The sequence below is a fragment of the Narcine bancroftii genome, chromosome 1 (genome assembly GCF_036971445.1).
Source record: "Narcine bancroftii isolate sNarBan1 chromosome 1, sNarBan1.hap1, whole genome shotgun sequence".
Classification (NCBI taxonomy): Eukaryota; Metazoa; Chordata; class Chondrichthyes; order Torpediniformes; family Narcinidae; genus Narcine; species Narcine bancroftii.
In genome coordinates, this window is record NC_091469.1 from 65,192,731 (window position 1) to 65,212,704 (window position 19,974).

Genomic DNA, 19,974 nt, shown 5'->3' on the forward strand with positions numbered 1-19,974 from the left:
TTTTTAGATGAGTGCCTTCTTCAGCATTTACATCCCTTTTCACAGGTCACTCAAGTAGAGTGCAGTATTTCTTCAGCAGCTTTAAAACCCTTTTCGTGGGTCAATTGAAGTGAAAGCAAAAGGAGGAAATCTGACAATTCTGTCTATAACCACACAATAGACCCTTTCAATAGGCCCTGTAAAATGGGGTTAACAGGGCAGTTTGCCTGGTTAGTGCCCCAGTTGCACAGCACTTAGAAAGGGTCTGACCCACTGCGTCCATGACCTACCTCAGAGGTAGTCCGGGAACCCAGTTAAACTTAACTAGGTCACGTCCACAGGCGATTTGAAAACAAAAATGGCTGGTCCACTTATTTATGACGTCAGTGTTTGCGTGTGTCTCCAGGCAGTCAGCATTCGAACATCTGGTGGTACTTCAGTGAGTACATGACACGTCATTGCGGGGGCAGGATCCCCCTTGGATCGCGGGTGGTGATTTAATGGGTACATCTCCCCTGCAATTTAAAAGGTGCTTGCCCCAGTAATCGCACCTGGGTCACAAGAGGTGCTACAAATAGTGAGGCCAAGTGGGTTTCTCAATTCCACAGAGGTTGAAGAGATGTTTCCCTGAACAAAACTGGTTGGTCACCTGGGGTGTAGCAATGCTGCCTTGCTTCTCTTCAAATGTATCCATTTAGGAACCAGTTGTTTCAAAACTGGCTGCTAATTTCACAGTATTTCAAATCCTGCAGGTAGGTTATTAAATCTACTCTCTTAAAGGGTCAGTCCCGCAGAATAAAATGAACTGAAAAATAGGCGAACATCACAGCATTATTTCACTAGCTGAAGGAGTGGAACCAATTCTCATCAACATTTTAATTTCTTAGCCAGCCTGAAATATGCTGTTTAATCTGAGCAAACTTAAATTGTGTTGCATTTGAATGCTTGGATCAGGGTGCGTGGGGAATTACTTGGTTACATGGAATAGTTTGAAGAATTGCCCTACCTATTTTTATTGTCTGAGCTCCCCATTTGTTTGCAATAGGTATGGCTCTATCTTATTTTATCTCAACTGTTGTTAACTGGATGGGTAAAAGTGATTTTACCTAATTAACCACCCATGCTATTGCTTTAAAATACTTGGGTTTGAAAGTACAGGAATAGTTTAGCTAAACGTTGCCCTGACCTCTTTCCTCAAATGGCAGTATTTATCGTCAGAGCAGTGGTCTGGCACACATTTCCTCTTTCTACTGGTTTTACTTTGAGGAGGAAAAAATTGGCTTTTAGTCACATTACGGATGATAATTGAACTTTATTCTCATAATACTTTTGAGGCCTTGCTGATCTACCACAGCACTGATGTGTTTTCCTTCACCCTCTCCCCTGCCTAAACATGGTAAGCATAAACTCCAAAAATAATGTCATTAGCACATGCAAATACCAGCAACTTGCTTATCAGTTCGTGCCATACAAGTCTGTACACAAGGTTTGCCAGCAATTTGTACAGGCATTCCCCAGGCTGAAAACGTCCAATTTACAAACAACCTGTAGTTACGAACCGACAAGCTGACCAGAAGGAGAATGATGTCTACTTCTGGTTCGAGCGGAGTTCGCTTTCCATTGGCTGGCTGCCCCATTGAGTGATGCACATCTGCAGTCAGACTGCCCCGCACATGGCCAGGGCAAAGCCGCAGGCAATGAGTGGCAAGATGGGGGAGGGGGGGGAGAGGAGAAGCAGCAGCGGGCACCATCGTGATGCTTTCAGAGCCGTCACGGCTCGACATGGGATTGCCACTTGGCCCCGCAAAATGACAGCCCAGCCTTAGAGTGTGATTGCACCACTGAGGAAGGGAGAGAGGAGCAAGCGAAGGAATCGAGTGTGGTTTGGAAAGAGCAAAGATGTGGGAGGACCGTATGTACCTGTTCCGACTTTCATACAAATTCAAGTTAAAGACAGGCCGAGGTAACGGAACTTGTTTTTAACTCAGGGACTGCCTGTACTGCTGAACCCTATCAGCCTGTGGCTGTAACTGCAAAGGTGAAGAACTGTTGGCAGGTCAAACAATATGGCTCTTTAAGAGTTTACAATCATTTGTTATGCTGATGGTGGAAATGCAAATGTTATACATATCGCAGCTTTGAAATATGACCTTGTAGATCCATTAATAATCTTAGCACTTTTTTTAATAGCTATTCCCTCCCTCCTTTCTCCACCTATCATCTCCTGACTTTGCCACCCTCCCTCCCCCTTCCCTCCTCCCCCCCCCCCTTTTTTTTGGATGCCTTCTGGCATCTTCCCCTACTTTGATGAAAGGCTCAAGCTATATTCATCTTTACCGTTGCAACATAAAGGACATTGTTTGAGCTGCTGAGCTTTTCCAGCACTTTGTGTTTTTTCTCGTTTGGAATTTGCAGTTTTTAAATTCTAACACAGGAAGCAAGTATGTGTTGTAGAATTATGCAAATTTTGCAGCGGTATTAATGGAAGAGTGCAGTTAATAATTTCTACATGGGGAAAAATGTTATGACATTAGGTGCAAAATGCCACAATAAATATTAAATGTACTTCCTCTCACGCAGCCTGGCATTTTGAAATGTGGACATTTCTTGTGGCTCAGGACTAAGTTCTGATTTGTATCACAAGTTGTTCTTGACAAAGTGCACAGTGTGTGGGGGAAGGGGAAAAGATTGCAGATGAATGGCTATTTCCATAGCAGCTATTTTAGATATGCTTGAAGCACAGTTGGATGCTCTGTACAAGTGACAAGCTATCTGGAAGAATGTCCTTTTACTGATCATGACTTCCCTCTGTATTTTGGGATATACATGAGCATTTCACTGCCACATGTTTTCAATTGCATTTAGGTTTTTTTTAAAGAATAAAAATCTTCAGTGGTTTATCAGTTCTGAGGTAAAATTGACAAGTTAAATGATAAGAGACTTCTTGTAGGTTAACACGTAGACCGTTTCAAATGGCTAAATTTAAAATCCAGTCAACATGATTCTTTTTCCTCCCTAAATGAATCCCTTTTTATATTATGCAAAGCGAGTGCATTAATACTGTGACGGATAATGTTATATTTTATATTGTATATGGATATTTTTTAAAAGGAGATAAATTGGCAGGTTTTTTAGTGTCACTCACAGACAAGCACTTCAAAGCAGACCTCATTTAAAATGCCAGAGCTCTGTTCAAGCCAGACAGTCCACACTCGGGTGCCTTTGCAAAAACTTTGAAGGATGCCTCGAAGGACTTTAAAAGTAGGTGTTAATTGGACATGCTGTGGAGTAATAGATTATTGTTTTGGAAAGCAACAGATGAATGGACTCAGAAGATTAGGTCCGGAGCCGCAGTCTGAGTGCAGTTTGCTATTCTAAGAGGGTCATGTGGTTTTCTCTCTCTCTCTCTGTGTGTGTGTGTGTGTGTGTGTGTGTGTGTGTGTGTGTGTGTGTGTGTGTGTGAGAGAGAGAGAAATAATTCAGTTTTACAGTTTCAGCAGCTGGGACTAGAACATGACAAGTTGGGAAGCTTGTAGAAAATCTTCATTTTGAAGACGGGTTGTGAGTTCTTAGTTCAGCCTGGTCAAAACCCTTGTGGTCCATACAAGAGGAGAGGACTGGCTGCATAATGTTACACTTGAAATAAGGGAAACAAAAAGGATCTCTGTAGCGACCTGAAAGAAAGGTTATCACCTGGAAAATCCTAATGGGACAAGTTTCTTTGGCAAGACACTGGAGTGGCTGATCTAAAGGAATCAGTTGTGGGTGTCCAACGAGCAACAAGAACCTTCCTGAGCGGTTTTCAAACACCAAAGTCTGTTAAATTCTGTGCACAGTATAAGAATTGCCTGATACCGGTGAATTTGGAGAAGTGAGATTGGACTGTGAATCAAAGAATTTTTATGAACTTACACACACATTGCATACACATCCGCTTAGAATTAGAAGGGGGTTAAGTTAATAGTAATAAGTTAAAGTTTGAACCTGTTTTCATGTTTAAAGATAATTGAAAGTAACTTTTGTTTAAGTAACCATTTGTCTTGGTGAATTTCTATTGCTGCTGGGTTCTGGGGTCCTTTCGGCCCATAATAATACATGTTCAGTGATGCATGAGATTAAATATTTTGGAACTTTCACTGCAATGATGAAATTATTATAAGTTCTGTTCAGGTACAATATATCTAATTATTTTATCCTGATTTTAATTACTGGTAACTATCGCTTGTTAAGCATATTACAAAATGCAAGTGGAGATAATTAGCAACTTCATACCAAATTGGGGACAGTAATAAAATGGAAAATAAAATGAAAAGTTGTTATTCGTGTTGAAGATGCTAGTGAACAGTGTTCTGCAAGAAAACCTGTGCTTGGACCAGTTCAAAATTTCCATCCATGATTTTGTTTCAGAGCAAGTCATAAACATTTTGAAGTTGCACCAATTTAAGTGGGATTTGATCATGCTGGAAGGCCATAGAAAATGACAGACTGGTTAGTTAAATAGCACTTTTGCTTTATCAAGGGTAAACATGAAATGATGCAGTTTGATAAGAAAACTCTTTGGGCCACCCATCATAATAAATGGAATATTAAATTCCGAAATGGTGAAGCTTTGAATACGAACCCGGTAAAGCTGCTCTTGGATTATACTTGTTGTCTTCTCTGTAATATAATATGCATATCGAAGCAGTGTAGAAAGAACTAGTGAAGGTGCCAGTGCTGAGAGGTGACAGCTGTTGAGAAAGATTTAACAACGGGGGCTTCTATCTGCTGCCCCTTGAGAAAAGTGTTTCAAAGGATATTTGTTTTCAGTTAAAATTATGAATGATTTAGAGGGTAGTTGTGGAGAGAATATTCCCAAGATTCATCCAGTTACATGTTAGTAAAAGTCAGTAGGGGTTAAAGAGAAAGCGATGAGGATACAGAAACTGTTACAGGAAGTGCTTAAGGAAGTACTTGGAGCTTTCAGAAGGAAACTGATTCCATTAGAGATTGAGGACAGGAAAAAAAAATAGCTGAAAGCATAGAAAAAGTCAAGAGAGGGAGAGACATCACCGGCAAAGACATCACCCCACTATTGAGAATATCTACAGGGAACGGTACTGTCGGAGAGCAGCAGCAATCATCCACACCACCCAGCACATGCTCTATTCTTGCTGCTGCCGTCAGGAAAGAGGTATAGGTGCCACAAGACTCGCACCACCAGGTTCAGGAACAACTGCCACCCGTCCACCATCAGACTCCTCAACAACAAACTCAATCAGGGACTCATTTAAGGGTTTTTTATTCTCTCAGTATTGCATAGCCAGTTTGTTTACATTTGTTATCTGTTTACAGTTTTTGTATTTGTTTACATGTGTACGCTGTGTACAGTGTTTTTTTATACTATCAATAAATGGTAATTCTGCCTCGCCCACAGATAAAGAATCTCAGGGTTGTATGTGATGCCGTGTATCTACTCTGGCAATAAATCTGAATTGTTTGGTCTGTAAATAATGTAACTGAATATTTGGGCAGAGAGGCCTGTCTTGTTCTGTATGCTTGTAAGTCAATTAATTTATTGTTTAGTGTTAAAAAAATAAGCTAACAAATATTTTATCTGCCATCATGGATAATAAAAGTCCATGTTGAGAACAGCAGGTCTGGATTGAATAACAACAAAGAAATTGGCATCAATAAACAGATGTGGAACAGAAAACGAATAGATTTTTAGGCTTGAAGATCAACATTGTGAGGCAGGGGGGAGATGATTACAATGTTCATATTTGGGTTGGGGTGGTGTCTGTGACTAGTGCCACAGTAGGGACTCCGAGTTATGCAACACAGGCCCCATGGCCAACTCATCCACACTGACCAAGCTACTTTTCTAGACTATTCCCATTTGGCCCATATTCCTCCAAACGGAGTCACTGCTAGAGTTTTGTTCTTGATGAGGGGTTTCAGTCGGAACCATTGACTATATTCTTTTTCTCCCACTAATGCTCCTCGACTTGCTGATTTCCTACAGCAGCTTGTTTAGCTCCCAGCCGAAGCCTTTCCTATTGTTGTACCTATTCCAATGCCTTTTAAAAGTCCCAAGTACCTGCCTCTGACCGCCACGTCCTCTGGCAACTTGTTCTATGTACTCTTCACCTTCAGCTGTTCCCTGTCTAAATCGTAAAAAGGCAGGCAGACATTCAGGGAAGAAATTTCTTTACCAAGTGAATTTTTAGAATTCTCAATGGGACGGGCTGAGGCCAACACAATCACTAAATATTTTGAAGAGGGATTGGTAGTTTTAGTTATTAAGGGAATTGATAGATATGGAGTTATATAGAAAGTGGCAATGAGATGAAAGATCAGCCGTGAAGAGATGATTGGCCTGCTCTTTCTTTGTTCTTCAAAAATAGCTTATGGAAACTATTAATTACTGCCAGTCAACCTCCTTAGTGTTATAATACAAAAGCAAGGCTTCACTGCTTGGCTACTAATTTTAGATGTTTTTTTTCCAAACTTTGTTGTGTCTCATTTAAAAAAAACAAATTGTTGCTTTATTTCTTTCATTTTACCAGAGTTGACTGACTGTTCTATTTGCAGTTCTGTCCCTCCAGTGTTGCTTTTACACTCCTGCCTTGTTGGCTGAGGCAAATTCCTTGCCTTGTTAATGTGGGTCCCAGATGCGTGCTTTCCCTTGCTGCAACATATCATTACACTGTCAGCAAAGTACATAGTGTTTAATGAAGAACAGGTGGCTAGGAAAAGATAGATTAATAATTTAGATATTTCTTGAAGACACGATACTTTCAGCTTATTTAAAGGTTGATAGTTAAACCATCAAAGGGGAAATAGTTATTGACTAATCTCCTCAATGTACACTAAATTTTAAAAATCAATCTAAACTCATTGTCAATAATGGGTCAGGAAATGGAAATATTGTCTGAAGCCATTCTGTTGGGGAATAGTCAGAAACATTTGAAGTGAGTGATTTTTGGGAATACTCAGAGATTTCCAAAAATATGCTCAGGAGAGTGGAATACATTTATATTTTTCAATCAAACTATTTTATAATGACAAATGGCAGGAATATAAGGATAGTGAATGTTACAGAGTTAAAGTTGCCTTTGTACTCTTCTTTGCAAGATGCACTTGCTTTAATGACAGATATCTCAAAGCAGTGTGTGCAATTAGCTTGAGCTGCACTGGCTGTTTTATGGTAATGTTGCCCTCATCAAAGTGAGAAATACCCTGAGAAAGGAAGTGCCCCACATTCGAAGGCCCTTTGAAATTCTGATCAGTTTCCAGTGAAAGATCAGGAGGGGTTCCAGAAAAGGAAGTAAGTATTTGGTCTTGAAATGAGCTACTAGTGAGGTTTGTTTTAAATTGTGCATGCTGGTGTAGAGATTTGACATTTATTGAAGTTCCCTGAAAGAGAAACTTCTTTGAAATTTGTGCCAGCAGAATTTTACTTGAAACCACATTGGAATTGGGCTTTAAGCTGGAATTTCTCATGTGTAACATTAGAAAGGAGCATTTGTCAAATTTCTTCTATTTAGAAGACTCCCCACCGCTGTAACTGGATCCTCGACTTCCTAATTGGAAGACTACAGTCAGTACGAATTGGAAGCAACATCTCCTCATTGATCATCAACACAGACACACCTCAAGGATACATACTTAACCCACTGCTCTACTCATTATACACCAGGAGTCCTCAAACCTTTTTGGACCCTCGACCCCTTAATGGAATCCTTGATACCTCAATGACCCCCAGGCATGGATTCCCTGGAGTGGTGGCGGGGGGGGGGTGGGGGGGTGGTGTGTGGAGGCAGCGCCGGACCGGGGAGGGGGTGGCGGTGCTGGCTGAGATACATACCTCACCTCTCCTTATTAAGGGGCTGAAGCCAAATACAACATGGTGTCCACCAAGGCAAGCTCTTGCGAGGTTTGCCAGCCTTATCATAGGCGCTATTTTCAAAAGTTAAATTGAACCACCCTTCTCACGGTTTATCGACCACCCCCTATCCTCCCCAAATACACACTTTCAACCACTGGTGTTTATCTTGGAATGCCCCATCAACCTCCCTCTGCCCTCCCACTCCCCAGTGTCCACTTTGGAGTCCCCTGTAATACACCGTCGACTGTATGGCCTGGCACAATTCCAGTGCCACCCACAAGTTTGCCGATGACACCACAGTTGTCGGCAGAATCACAAATGGCAATGAGGAAGCATACAGGAGTGAGAAAGATCAGCTCATTGGGTGTTGTCACGCTAACAATCTTGTGCTCAACATTAGCAAAACCAAGGACCTCCATTTTCTGAATTCTTTCCCCGTTTAGGAAATGGTCTACTTTATTCCCTTCTACCAAAGGGCATGACCATACAATTCCCTAAAGCCCCTTTCACTCCTTCCCAACGATCCCAGGAATCGAACGCCAATCAGCCTTTAAAATGGCAAGTGTGAAAGCAAAATCTGCACCACACGGTGTCTGCAGATGCGTTGAGATCAGGCAAGTGTGAAAGGGGCAATTGCATTGCAGGCACTTTCTATTAAAGGTAGAATAGGCCAAATGCCGGGGATAAACCCTTGCAAGTGTGAAAGTGGTTCAGTGTCCCAGTTAGGAGTGGTCTAGTGTGAAAGACCAAACCCCCATTCCTATCCAGGGACACTGACCGGCCGATTTACTGGAATGCAAGAGTGAAAGGGGCTTAAGCTGTATTCCATCTGCTGCTACTTTGTCTTTTCTCCCAACCTGTCCAAGACCCTCTGCAGTCTCTGTGTCTCCTCAATATAACCTGCCCCTCCACTGATCTTTGTATTATTGGCAAACTTTAGCTACAAAGCCATCAATTCCTTCATACAAGACATTAACATGTTGCGTGAAAACAAGCGGACCCAATACCGAGCCCCGTGGAACACTACTAATCACCAGCCAGAAAAACCCAGCTTTATTTCCACACTTTTCCTTCTGCCAGTCATCGTTCTATCCATCTTTCCTGTAATACTACAGGTTCCTATCCTGTTTTGCAGCCTCCAGTGTGGCACCTTGTCAAAGGCCTTCTGAAAATCCAAGTAAACGACATCTCTGCTGATTACTTCCTCAAAGAGCTCCCACAGATGTCAGGCAAGATCTCCCCAAAGGAAAAAAATATTGACTCTGGCCTTTTTTAACCTATGCTTTTTAAGTACCCCGAAATCTCATCCTTTATAACAGACTCTAGAATCTTACCAACAACTGAAGTCAGGCTAAGTAGCCTATAATTTTCAGTCTTTTGCTTCTTAAAGAGCAGAGTGGCATTTGTGATTTCCCCCTCCCCCCTCCCCAATTCTCTTGGACCATTCCTGACTTAAATGATTCTTTAACAATCACTTGTAATGCCTCCACATTTTCCTCTGCAGTTACCTCTTTTCCCTGGAGTGTAGTACATCCAGTCCAAGTGACTTCTCCTCCTTCACCTCTCCAACACTCATTACTGCCCTCTCCCTCACTTGAATTTCTGACATGGCACTGGTGTCTGTCTTCTGGTGTCTGTCTTCCACAGTGAAGACTGATGCAAAATACCTATTCAGTTCATCCACTGTTTCTTTCTTTCCCATTACCACTTCTCCAGTGTCATTTTTCCATGGATCCATTATCTCCTTTTGAGTGAAACACAAAAGCCTGTGAACGCTGTGATTGTGGTAAAAACACAGAATTACTGGAGAAACTCAGCAGGTCTTGCAGCGTCCATGGGAGGCAAAGAGAGATAACCAACGTTTCAGGCCTGAGCCCTTCTTCAAAATGTAGCTCGTATACATAATTGACGTCATGGATCTGAGCGCTTCAAGGCATTGAAGAGAGCTCAGGCCCAAAACATTGGTTATCTCTCTTTGCCTCCTATGGACACTGCGAGATCTGCTGAGTTCCTCCAGCATTTGTGTTTTTACAATTTCTACTTGTGCCTATTTACTCTTATGTGTCTTTAAAAACTTTTGATATCCTAGCTTACCTTCATATTTCATTGTTTCTCCCCTCGTTGCTTTTTTAGTTGCCTTCTGTTGGTTTTTAAAGGATTCCTGGTAATTTTGGATGGGAGTGATGTTTAATGTTTATTTATCGTGTTCCAGTGATACTTTGCCATGATAAAAATCCTTGGTTATAGACACATTTTTATAAATCTTGTTATTGAAGTGAAATTTAGTTTACTGTGCTTTATCAACAAAAAAAAACACGTGACAAGTTTTAAGTTTACACAAAAATGTTGGAGAAATTCAGTAAGTCACGCAGCAATCTTTATGTAGCAGAGATCAAGATACTTAACCAATGTTTCAGGCCTGAGTCCTTCATCAAAGAATGAGCAAAGAGCAAGCAGGTATCTGAATAAAATGGTGGGAGAGGGGGAGGGAGAGGAGCACAGGGTCACAGATGAGGGGTGGGGGGGTGGTCTTGGGTAAATATACCAGAAAAGCAGCCTGGGAGTGTTAGGGGGAAGGGATAGCTCTCTAAGCGAGTAGGGCAGAGGTGGAGAGCTGGTGGAAAGGAGTCAGAGGATGGGGAAGAGAAGGAGATAAGGGAGTGGCCAAATGGAAGGTGAACAACTCTGTTAATGCCACCCAGTTGGAGAATGCCCAAGCAGAATATTAGGTGTTGCTCCTTCAATTTAAAGTTGGCTGTGATTTTGGTGTTGCATGAGGCCATGGACAGCCACATCGGTGCAGGAGTGGGGCACAAATTTGAAATGGTTGACCATTGGGAGATCTCCACTCTTGTGGATAGAGCAAAAGTATTCAGAGAAATTATCTCTCAGTCTAGTTCCAGTCTCTTCGATTATAGCGAACACTACAAAGTGAGCACCAGTTGCAGTAGATGACCCCCACAGATTCACAATTGTTGCTTCACTTGGGACAGTTTTGGGCCCCAAATGGTGCTGGAGGAGGAGGTGTAGGTACAAGTTTAACTTCAAGTTTAAATTTAGAATGACGTGAACTGAGGCACAGTGAGAAAGTTTGTCTTGCGAGCAGTCCAGCTAATTGACCCTTGCATAGTGTAGCCATTAAAAACACAGTACAGAGTGCAATTGGCAGAGAGAGTTCCATTTGAACAAGACAAAGCCACATTTGAGGTGCCTTCAGTCTACTAACAGTTTTGTAATCCACAGTAGACCATACATTTTTTTCAAGCTTTGCCTTGAAGGTGGCATTTTTGATCAGCAATATTACTGTAATGTTTTGAAAAGCTACAAGTAATTAATTTGCATTCAATATATCATTATTTCTGTAGCCTGCTTCAGAGAAGCTGCCTTCATGTGTTTTTGTGGTTGGTGGGCTTCTCTTAGGAAGATCTTCATGGTCAAGAATGCCTTTCTTCCATTCCAGCTCTCTGGGTTTTGAATGGTTAATGTGGGGCCTGCAGACTCTGCACACATGGTGGCACGAGTTTCTCGATAGGCCTAGTGAACTGATAACCATGTAATGTGAGTTAAACCTAATCTTCGAAGAACTTGTGCATCCTGCACTGTTGCTGCTCAACTTTTAGAGGTTGGTTAAATCTGCTCACATCCAACCCAAGCTGATAAATTTAGACAACAAGTTGCAGATGCATTGGGTCTACTCCACCATTTTGATCATGTCTGATATATTTCTTCTGAAGATATTGACTATTGGCTCTAGGGCGAGGAGTGGGGTGGGGGGTAAAAAGAGCTGAAGCAACTTGTGGCAAAGTCAAAGGAGATTTTACTCTTGTTCTGTGTTCAAGATGAGATAAGGCCAAATTTTTTTTCTCAAGATTCATTTCTCCCCTCTCCTCTCCTAAAATCTTACACCTATTATTTCACCTCACTTACTTGGAAGAGCATATATTTGTCGTCTTCTTTGGCTTGGCTTCGCAGACGAAGATTAATGGAGGGGTAATGTCCACATCAGCTGCAGGCTCGTTTGTGGCTGACAAGTCCGAGGCGGGACAGGCAGACACGGTTGCAAGGGAAAATTGGTGGGTTGGGGTTGGGTGTTGGGTTTTTCCTCCTTTGTCTTTTGTCAGTGAGGTGGGCTCTACGGTCTTCTTCAAAGGAGGTTGCTGCCCGCCGAACTGTGAGGCGCCAAGATGCACGGTTTGAGGCGATATCAGCCCACTGGCGGTGGTCAATGTGGCAATTTAAAAAGCACAAGACACCAATTCTGTCAATATGCTGTTCCATAATTTTATGAATGAGGGAAAATATCACATTCATTCGTTCCCAGAGCCAAAACATGCTGCTTGAAATAGGACATCAGCAAAGTTCACAATATTGTGCATAAGCTATCCTCTATTATCATGGTTTTAGAATAGATAGGGCCATTAAAGTCTCAGGTGCTGTTTGCTGGAGCATTAACTAATACTGGACCTTCGGGAAGTTCTTGGCTATCAGTCAGGAGTCTCTTGTTATTTCTTTTGTTGTCTTTAAATTGTGCCTTTTCATGATGGTCTGTTATCAGAGATTTCCATGGCAAAAAATTGTTGTCAGTAATGGATTTACAATGGATTGATGATCCAAATCCAGTTGTACTATCTTCCTGAACTCTTGGTTCACATACTTTCTGTTGCTGTCTGCATCTGGATTTTCAATTAGCAAAATAATCTGCTCTGATCACCTTGAAATATTACCAGTGATGATGACTTTTACAGCATCAGTCTCTAGTGTGTGACTTCAATGTAATCGGTTCTCTGGCCAGTTAAAAGATCTGATGATGACTGACACTGAAACTACAAGTGGAACATTTTAATGTACACTGATCAGGATTAATGGTGTCAAAAAGAATACAATATCATCCAAGAAAATTTTAGCATATTAAAGAGTATTATCATGCATATTGCAGAACAAATGACTGACTCATCAATTTTTTTTGCAGAATCCATTGAACAGTGAAAATCTCTTCCACGCCTGCAGCACTACCTGCCATCTCCTATCAGGAGCTGAAATCCTTGGCTGTGCTTTTAGTTGGGCTCCCCGTGTGATTTGATTCATACGTTTTGCTGCCTTCCATTGGCTGATCTCCTTTGTTCATTAAAGGTAACTCTCTCTCTCTTGTAGAGGTCTATTTTTTTGCTCAGGCTTCTGCCTTGCATTTCCAAGTTCCAGCTCAGTTTTTTCAACAGTTAAACCCCTGTTATCTGGCATTCAAGCACCTGGCAGTGTCCAGCAACCGGAAATTGGTTAAAAAATGTGTTTTAAAATTGATGCACCTCACCGTTAGTTTGCCAACACGCAATGCATAATCTCAAGCAACAACCAATCACCATAAGTGCTGGATACCATGGTATTTTTGTTAACTGTAATTTAATTATTTTTTATTTTAATTTTTAAAATTTTTAAACTTTTTTTTGTATTTAACTCTTTACCTGCAGGTGCATTGGTTGACTTACTCCAAGTCCTCCACCCTTTAAGTCTTGGCCTCCTTTGTGCCTCGGTTACATCCATCACAGGTGGCAAACTTTCAGTTGCCATGGCCCACTTCACTGGAATGGCACCGACTTCCTCAGCCCCACCCCCCAGTGTTGCTTTGTCTTGTTGAAATTCCTTAAGTATCATCCAATCAGTCAGGTCTTTCTCTGTCAACCTTGTGGGTGAAAGTTGTTTGATAAATGTTTGCTTCCCTTTGGGAACAACAGAAGGATGCTTAAATTGAGATAAGGTTCCTGAAATATAATAAAAAATAATCTGAAACGGTTATTGAAAAATAGGGTTCCTATCTTAAATAATGCGTTTTTAAAAAATTATTGATGAAATTTCTTGTAGTGAAATTGGATAATGTTTTATTCTGGGTATCTATGATTGAAATATTCTTTTCCCAAGTCTGCCTTCAATTTAAAACTGTACTGAATGTACTCAATTCCACATGATTGATTTTTTTTTTAAGCTGCTCTATGTATGTTTAAAAAAAAATGCACTGAAAAACAGACAATTTGCCATTTTAAGATTGAATGGAAAGCAGTCAAGTTTGAAATCTTATTTAGAAAAATAATCTTGATACCTCTTTCAAGTTTTCCACCTTCATGAAAATTTGCATCAAATCAAAAATTTGCTTGCTTTATATTGTACATTCAATTGCAGTAAAATATGGACAAGGTTTTTCTCTGGAGTGTGGTATGACGAAGAATTCAGCATGACAGGAAGGGAGAATTCAAGAAAAATATCTCCACAGAGGTGAATGGAAAACCTGTCCCTCTTCATTTTCTCAGCCCCACAATTGACAAAGGTTAAAATTGGAGGAACATAAGTTCTTGAGAATTCCCAGTATGTCTTTCACCTCGGATGGGAGATCTATATTATATTCTGATTAGGAAATGTCTTGTTTTGAAAAGGTTTGCATATTTGTTTTCAAATTTCTCCTCCAGAAATATTTGCCCAAACTGTCTGTCCTTCACTATTATAATTCAACACTTCCAGATTTGGTAGCCTTGTCTTCAGTTATTATGGCTATAGCTCTTAATTCTCTCTGAGACTATTTTTCCCTTTGCTTTTTGTAAGAGTTTCCTTAAAACTAACCCCTTCAACTAAATTTGCAGTTACCTGCCATAATATTTCTTTGTGTGACTGTTGAATTTTGTTTATCATTTTCTGTGAAGCTCTGTGATTATAAGGGGTGGAAAAGTAACCAAAGAGAGCAAATGTAGGAAATCTAAAATAAAAACAAAATCATGAAAACACATTAAAACACATTAAGTCTGATAAATTCTTCAGTATTATTGTTGAAGTTTAGAATTGAGAAAGCACAAGCTTTCACATGGAGTGAACAATTTACTGTGGATAAATTTAACATGGGATTAGTTTTAAACTGGAGATATTGGCTGACCAGAAGCAAATTTTGATTGCCAAGAAACTAAAGAGCTTCATTCAATTTTTTTCTCTATCCCATATGTACATTATCCATTCCAGGATCAACTGCCCCATTGTTCTCCTTTATCTTGAATGACCTGCTTAATCCAAAGGACTACTTCTCACTTGGACAGTAGATGTTTTCTACTTAAGTATTGGAAATATTGTATTAACACCACTGCAGGGCTTGGAGGGATCACTCTCCGTTGACCATTGACGGCTCTACCGTTGAGGTCATCAAGAGTATCAAGTTCCTTGGTGTGCACTTGGCAGAGAATCTCATCTGGTCCCTTAACACCAGTTCCATAGCCAAGAAATCCCAGCAGTGCCCCTACTTCCTGCAAAGGCAGAGGAAAGTTCATCTCCCATCCTCCATCCTCACTACATTCTACAGAAGATGTATTGAGAGTATTTATTCTGAGTAATTATATCACCTGGTTTGGAAGCTGTACCTCCTCAGAATGCAAGACCCTGCTAGGATAGGTGACGTCAGCAGAAAAGATCATTTGATGGCTCTCTTCCTACCATGACAGACATCTATAACACACAATGCACATGGAAAGCAATAAACATTGTGAAGGACTTCATACACCCCTCGTAAACTTATTTCCCTTCTGTCATAGCACTCGGACCCATACGTCCAGATTGGGCAACAGTTTTTTTTCACCCAAGCCATCGGGCTCCTGAATTCCCAGAACATATGTGGATGGTGTATATGTCTTGATATTTTAACTTCTATTTATGTAAATCCACTCTGGTCCTAGAGAAATGCTATCTCGTCTTTACCATACAACGCATGGTACAAATGACAAATAAAGGTGACTTGATATGCCATTAGTTTACTGAAAGTCATTTTAACAAAATAATCAAAAATAATTAAAAATGCTGAGAATTTGAGGGAAAAGCCCAAAATGCTGGAGTACTCAGAAGCTTGAGCTGAATTTGTTCAGATCAGATCTGAACTGATTTGCCCAGTGTTTCCAACATTTTCTGTTTATTATATAGGAAGAGCCAGAGTGCATTTGGTTCAGGTCTCTTAAACTTGGAGGAACTAAACAATGTTATGGATTATACTTGGGTGGTTCTTTTCCTTGCTTGGCTCAGAACCCTATTGAGAGGTGCTTTCAGTGACTGAGCCATTGCATGTTATTTAATACTAAAGTGGGATTTTTTTAAAATCAGGCTTAGCTGTCTATCTTGAACAAGGTACTGTTTTATAATTGCAAACTTGACACTTTTTTAGTTTTGGTCATGGAGAATTTGTACATTTGACCTTGACAGCATCTATTGATCAGGCATATTTTGTATTTTTTATTGGTGCATGGGGAGATGAAGGAAGACAGTGAATATCCTTCACTAAATTTTATACTGTATTTTGAGTTTTTTTTGCTGATTTTTCTGAAGGTGGTTTCGTTTCATTTTCTATATACCGTATATTCTGACATATTAGTCAACTGGTATATAAGTTGACCGTCCCCCCCCCCCCCCCCCCCCATTTTCAGCCTTATTTTAAGGGTTTTATCACCTATCAGGCATACAAGTAAGTATACAATGTATCCCCAAAAATCACAATGCCTGAGATACTGGTCCTTTGTTGCCGTATAAGTGGACCCCCAAAAACACGATGCTTTATCTGCTGGGTGTTGGCTGGAGGTGATTTTTATCGTGGAAGCTCCTTCAAAACAAAAGTATGAAGTGAGTGATAGAAATGGCCAAGAAAACCCACCACTGAGCCTCTGCAAGATCATTTGATATATATGAGAAGTTGGTAAAAGATTAGAGGAAGAAAGAAGAGACTTTAAGATAAATACCAAAAAGGCAATGTTCGATGAGAAGAGGAATCAATCGTTGGCCACAGTTGGAAAATCACATTGCAGAATGGATAGATGAACAAAGGCAAGATTGCTACATAGTCATTTGAAATAAAAAAGAACATTTGCACTGCAGTGGGCAAAGTCGCACCCAGACGTCAGTAAAGATTTTGAACCCACTGTAGGCTGGTGCAACCTTTTCACGAACAGGAAAAATCTGGTATTATGGAAAAAAACGAAAACTGCTCAGTAACTTGTCCTGGGTAAATTTGTGCCTCTCACTTTGTTCGTTTTAGATTGGTCACAGTGTTTGAGCTACCGAAAGAAAATAGACACCCACGCCGAGAACAGTTCAGTTTATACAAATGTTTATTACAAATTCAAAAGCTGATTTCAAACTACAATATGCAGACCTTTCCCAATTATACTTATCAACGCCTGGACTGGTCCCAACTGCCGAAGCGAGGCAATGACCGCACACTTGTAATAGGTTGTCGGGGTGCCAGTGGCAGCTTCTCCCCCGACCGGGACGTCAGCTGGACTCTAGAAGTTCTTCTTGCTGAGAGATGTTTCCACCCCTCAAAGAGTCTTAAACTTCAGCAGTGGGACCATGGCTTATATTACCCAAAAATTGTTTACTCATAGCCCATCACCCTGAATAAATGGTTTATTTATCTTCCAAGGTCTCCTGACAGTCTGAGACCAACAAAAGACAAATGCATCTCTGGGCCTCATGGTGTAAATTAGATTATGTCTACTGATTCATAGCATCCCTGGGCCCCATGTGGAATTTAGATGTGTCTACTTCTACTAATTATATGCATCCTGGGCCTCATGGTGGAATTTAGATTATGTCTTCTGATGCAACTGCATCCCTCCTTGCATCAGCTGGTCTAAATCCTCCATTACATAACACTGCCAAAAGATCTTGATCATAAAATTGCAAATTTTCCCTAGTTTATTATACGTAACTGGCAAAAAACACAAGTTTGCATTGGCAAATATAGGAAACATGGACAAAACCCCCATGAATTTTGACATGATTAGAACAGTGGAATGGAAAGGTGTGAAAACTGTGCAAATCAGTCATACAGGCCATGAAAGGACCAGGTTTACTGTGGTGATATTGTGCATGGCCGACGGGACGAAATTAAGACCATGATAATCTTCAGGTGCAAACTTAAACCTAAAGTAAAATTCCCAGCAGGTATATTTGGACATTTTCATGAAAAAGGATGGATGGATGAAAATGGTGTAAAACTATGGATAGACAATGTGTGGAACCAGCAGCCAGGCGGTTTACGCAAGGAACTGAGTTTGCTTGTCTGGGCTATGTTCTGTAAAGTCGATTTGCACAAAATAACACATGGTGGTTATCCTGGGTGGTTTGATGTCGCTATTGCAACCGCTCAATGTCTGCTTGAATAAGCCATTCGGTTTGCTTTTTGGGGTCAGTGCCACTGTGCGGGCTGCTGGCCTTTGGTTGCGCTCGTTGTCCGGAGCGCCAGTTTAATTGCCACCGTGGCAGGCCGCCATAATAGTATACTTTGACCTGGCATTGAAAGGCACTTGCTCTTTAATTGATACGAGGTAGATAAATCCTTTAATGGTGATAAATAGAAAACAAGGCCTTATTAGACTGCAGGATAGACTGAACTATAATTTTCCCATTGTTAAATTGTGAAGCTGCATACTTCAATTGATCTTGTAGATGATGCAGGCATTTAATTAATTGCTGTGAACCAAATATAAATAGATTTAATTATGTTGTGTGAATAACTTTGAGGTACAATTGAGGTAGAGTTTGAGGTATACATTAACAGGTTATGATTTGCCTACGCAGTGCTGCATAAATCTGTAAGCATTATTCATTGGAATTTGACAGAAAGTCTTGACAAAACTAAATTCTCAACTTACATTTTCAATTGAAGTAAACTTTTAAATGGACTTCAGATTAGAAACATTTGCTGTGTTATGCAGGTGAATTTTTGGGGGGGCAGCCAGCAAATGAGCTGCTCCATGTCAGACATTCAGACTGCATGGCACTGAGATGAACTAGCTCAATCTTTCTCAACTTCGGATTTGTAGCTGGTCTTCACAAGCAAGTAATAAATTATAGCTGAAATATTTTTGGCTGCAATTTTGCACATCTTCATTGCAACAGTATTAGTAAATGCCAGTTCACTGTTTGGAGCATGGCCTTTAAATTTACTTTCAATGTGCTCAAATGTTTGCTAAGCCACACACACAAGTATGAATCTCATTCAGCACAATTATGATGTTTATTGTGTCATTGGAATTGTGACCTTTTAGATACTACCAATGTCTGTCTGTGTGGAATTTGCCTACCACAACATTTTTGCATTCTGTGATTCTACCTTGGCTTTTGCAGTGAGAATCTGATGTTGAATATGTTAATAAAGATTGGTTCAAGTTCCCTAATGTAAAATATTTTTTAAAAAATTTCGACATACAGCATGGTAACAGGCCCTTCCAGCCTACAAGCCAGTGCCTCCCAAATACACCAAATAACCCACAAATCCTGTACATTTTATATATCAATGCATTCATGTTAAAATAATTTTATAATTACCTAAGCTGCATTTCTGACTTTTCTTTGGGCTCCATGTATCCTCTATTCCCGCAGGTAGCAGTACATTTTCCTGTAGTACATGGCCCTTGCATTAATTCTGACATAGCTGCAATGGAGCTTTTTGTATGGCTGCCAGGCAGGGCAGAAGTAAGTGAGATGAGAATTTGCATTATTTCAAAGGGCATGGAGTGTCTTCAGTTTTCATATTTCAGGAGTGCTCTCTATTATGACCTACAGTTTAGGGCTTGAATTTCTTATTTTTATAATGGTCTTGGCAGTCGCATTCAGTTTATCTCCATTAAATAAAAGATAATGACAAAAGCAATATTCCTAAAAGTGAGGCTTGTATTTGTGAGTAGGTCAAACAACATTTGGGTGGTAAACAGACAAGTAAAAGTTGTGGGTGCCAGACTCCCTATAGATGGCTGATTTATAACCTGCAATTTCTTTCTGTGGATACTGTTGTTATGTTAAGTGAATTGAAGATTTTTTATTATTTTGGATTTGCAACACCAACTTTGTATTTAGGTTCTTTTTCTTGCTTCAAAGTGTAAATTCTGTCAGTATATGCAGAGATATTTATTACAGTGAAGTCTTTATTTCTAGTGTTGTATTCTTTTGAGCTTTTGGCACTTTTGTTATACCCCGCACAGGGGAATTACTGCATCAGTATTCTTGTTCAAAAAAGGCAAAGGAGGAAAAACCCAACACCCAACCAACCAATTTTCCCCTGCAACCGCTGCAACTGTGTCTGCCTGTCCCGCATCGGACTTGTCAGCCACAAA

The 19,974-nt window shown here is 40.4% G+C and overlaps 1 protein-coding gene across 5 annotated transcripts in view; it reads left to right on the plus strand.

Moving 5' to 3' along the window:
• LOC138758950 (semaphorin-4D-like) overlaps positions 1-19,974 on the plus strand; it is a 169,063-nt gene that overhangs the window by 64,625 nt on the left and 84,464 nt on the right. For 2 of the 5 annotated variants that reach the window (XM_069928618.1, XM_069928607.1), the window contains one exon: positions 12,819-12,979. The exons of 2 other annotated variants lie outside the window; for them this stretch is intronic. The gene's annotated coding sequence lies outside the window, so the exon portion shown is untranslated. Of the gene's footprint in view, positions 1-12,818; positions 12,980-14,020; positions 14,114-19,974 lie in introns of all 5 variants that reach the window. One more of the 5 variants, XM_069928626.1, reaches the window with a different exon arrangement.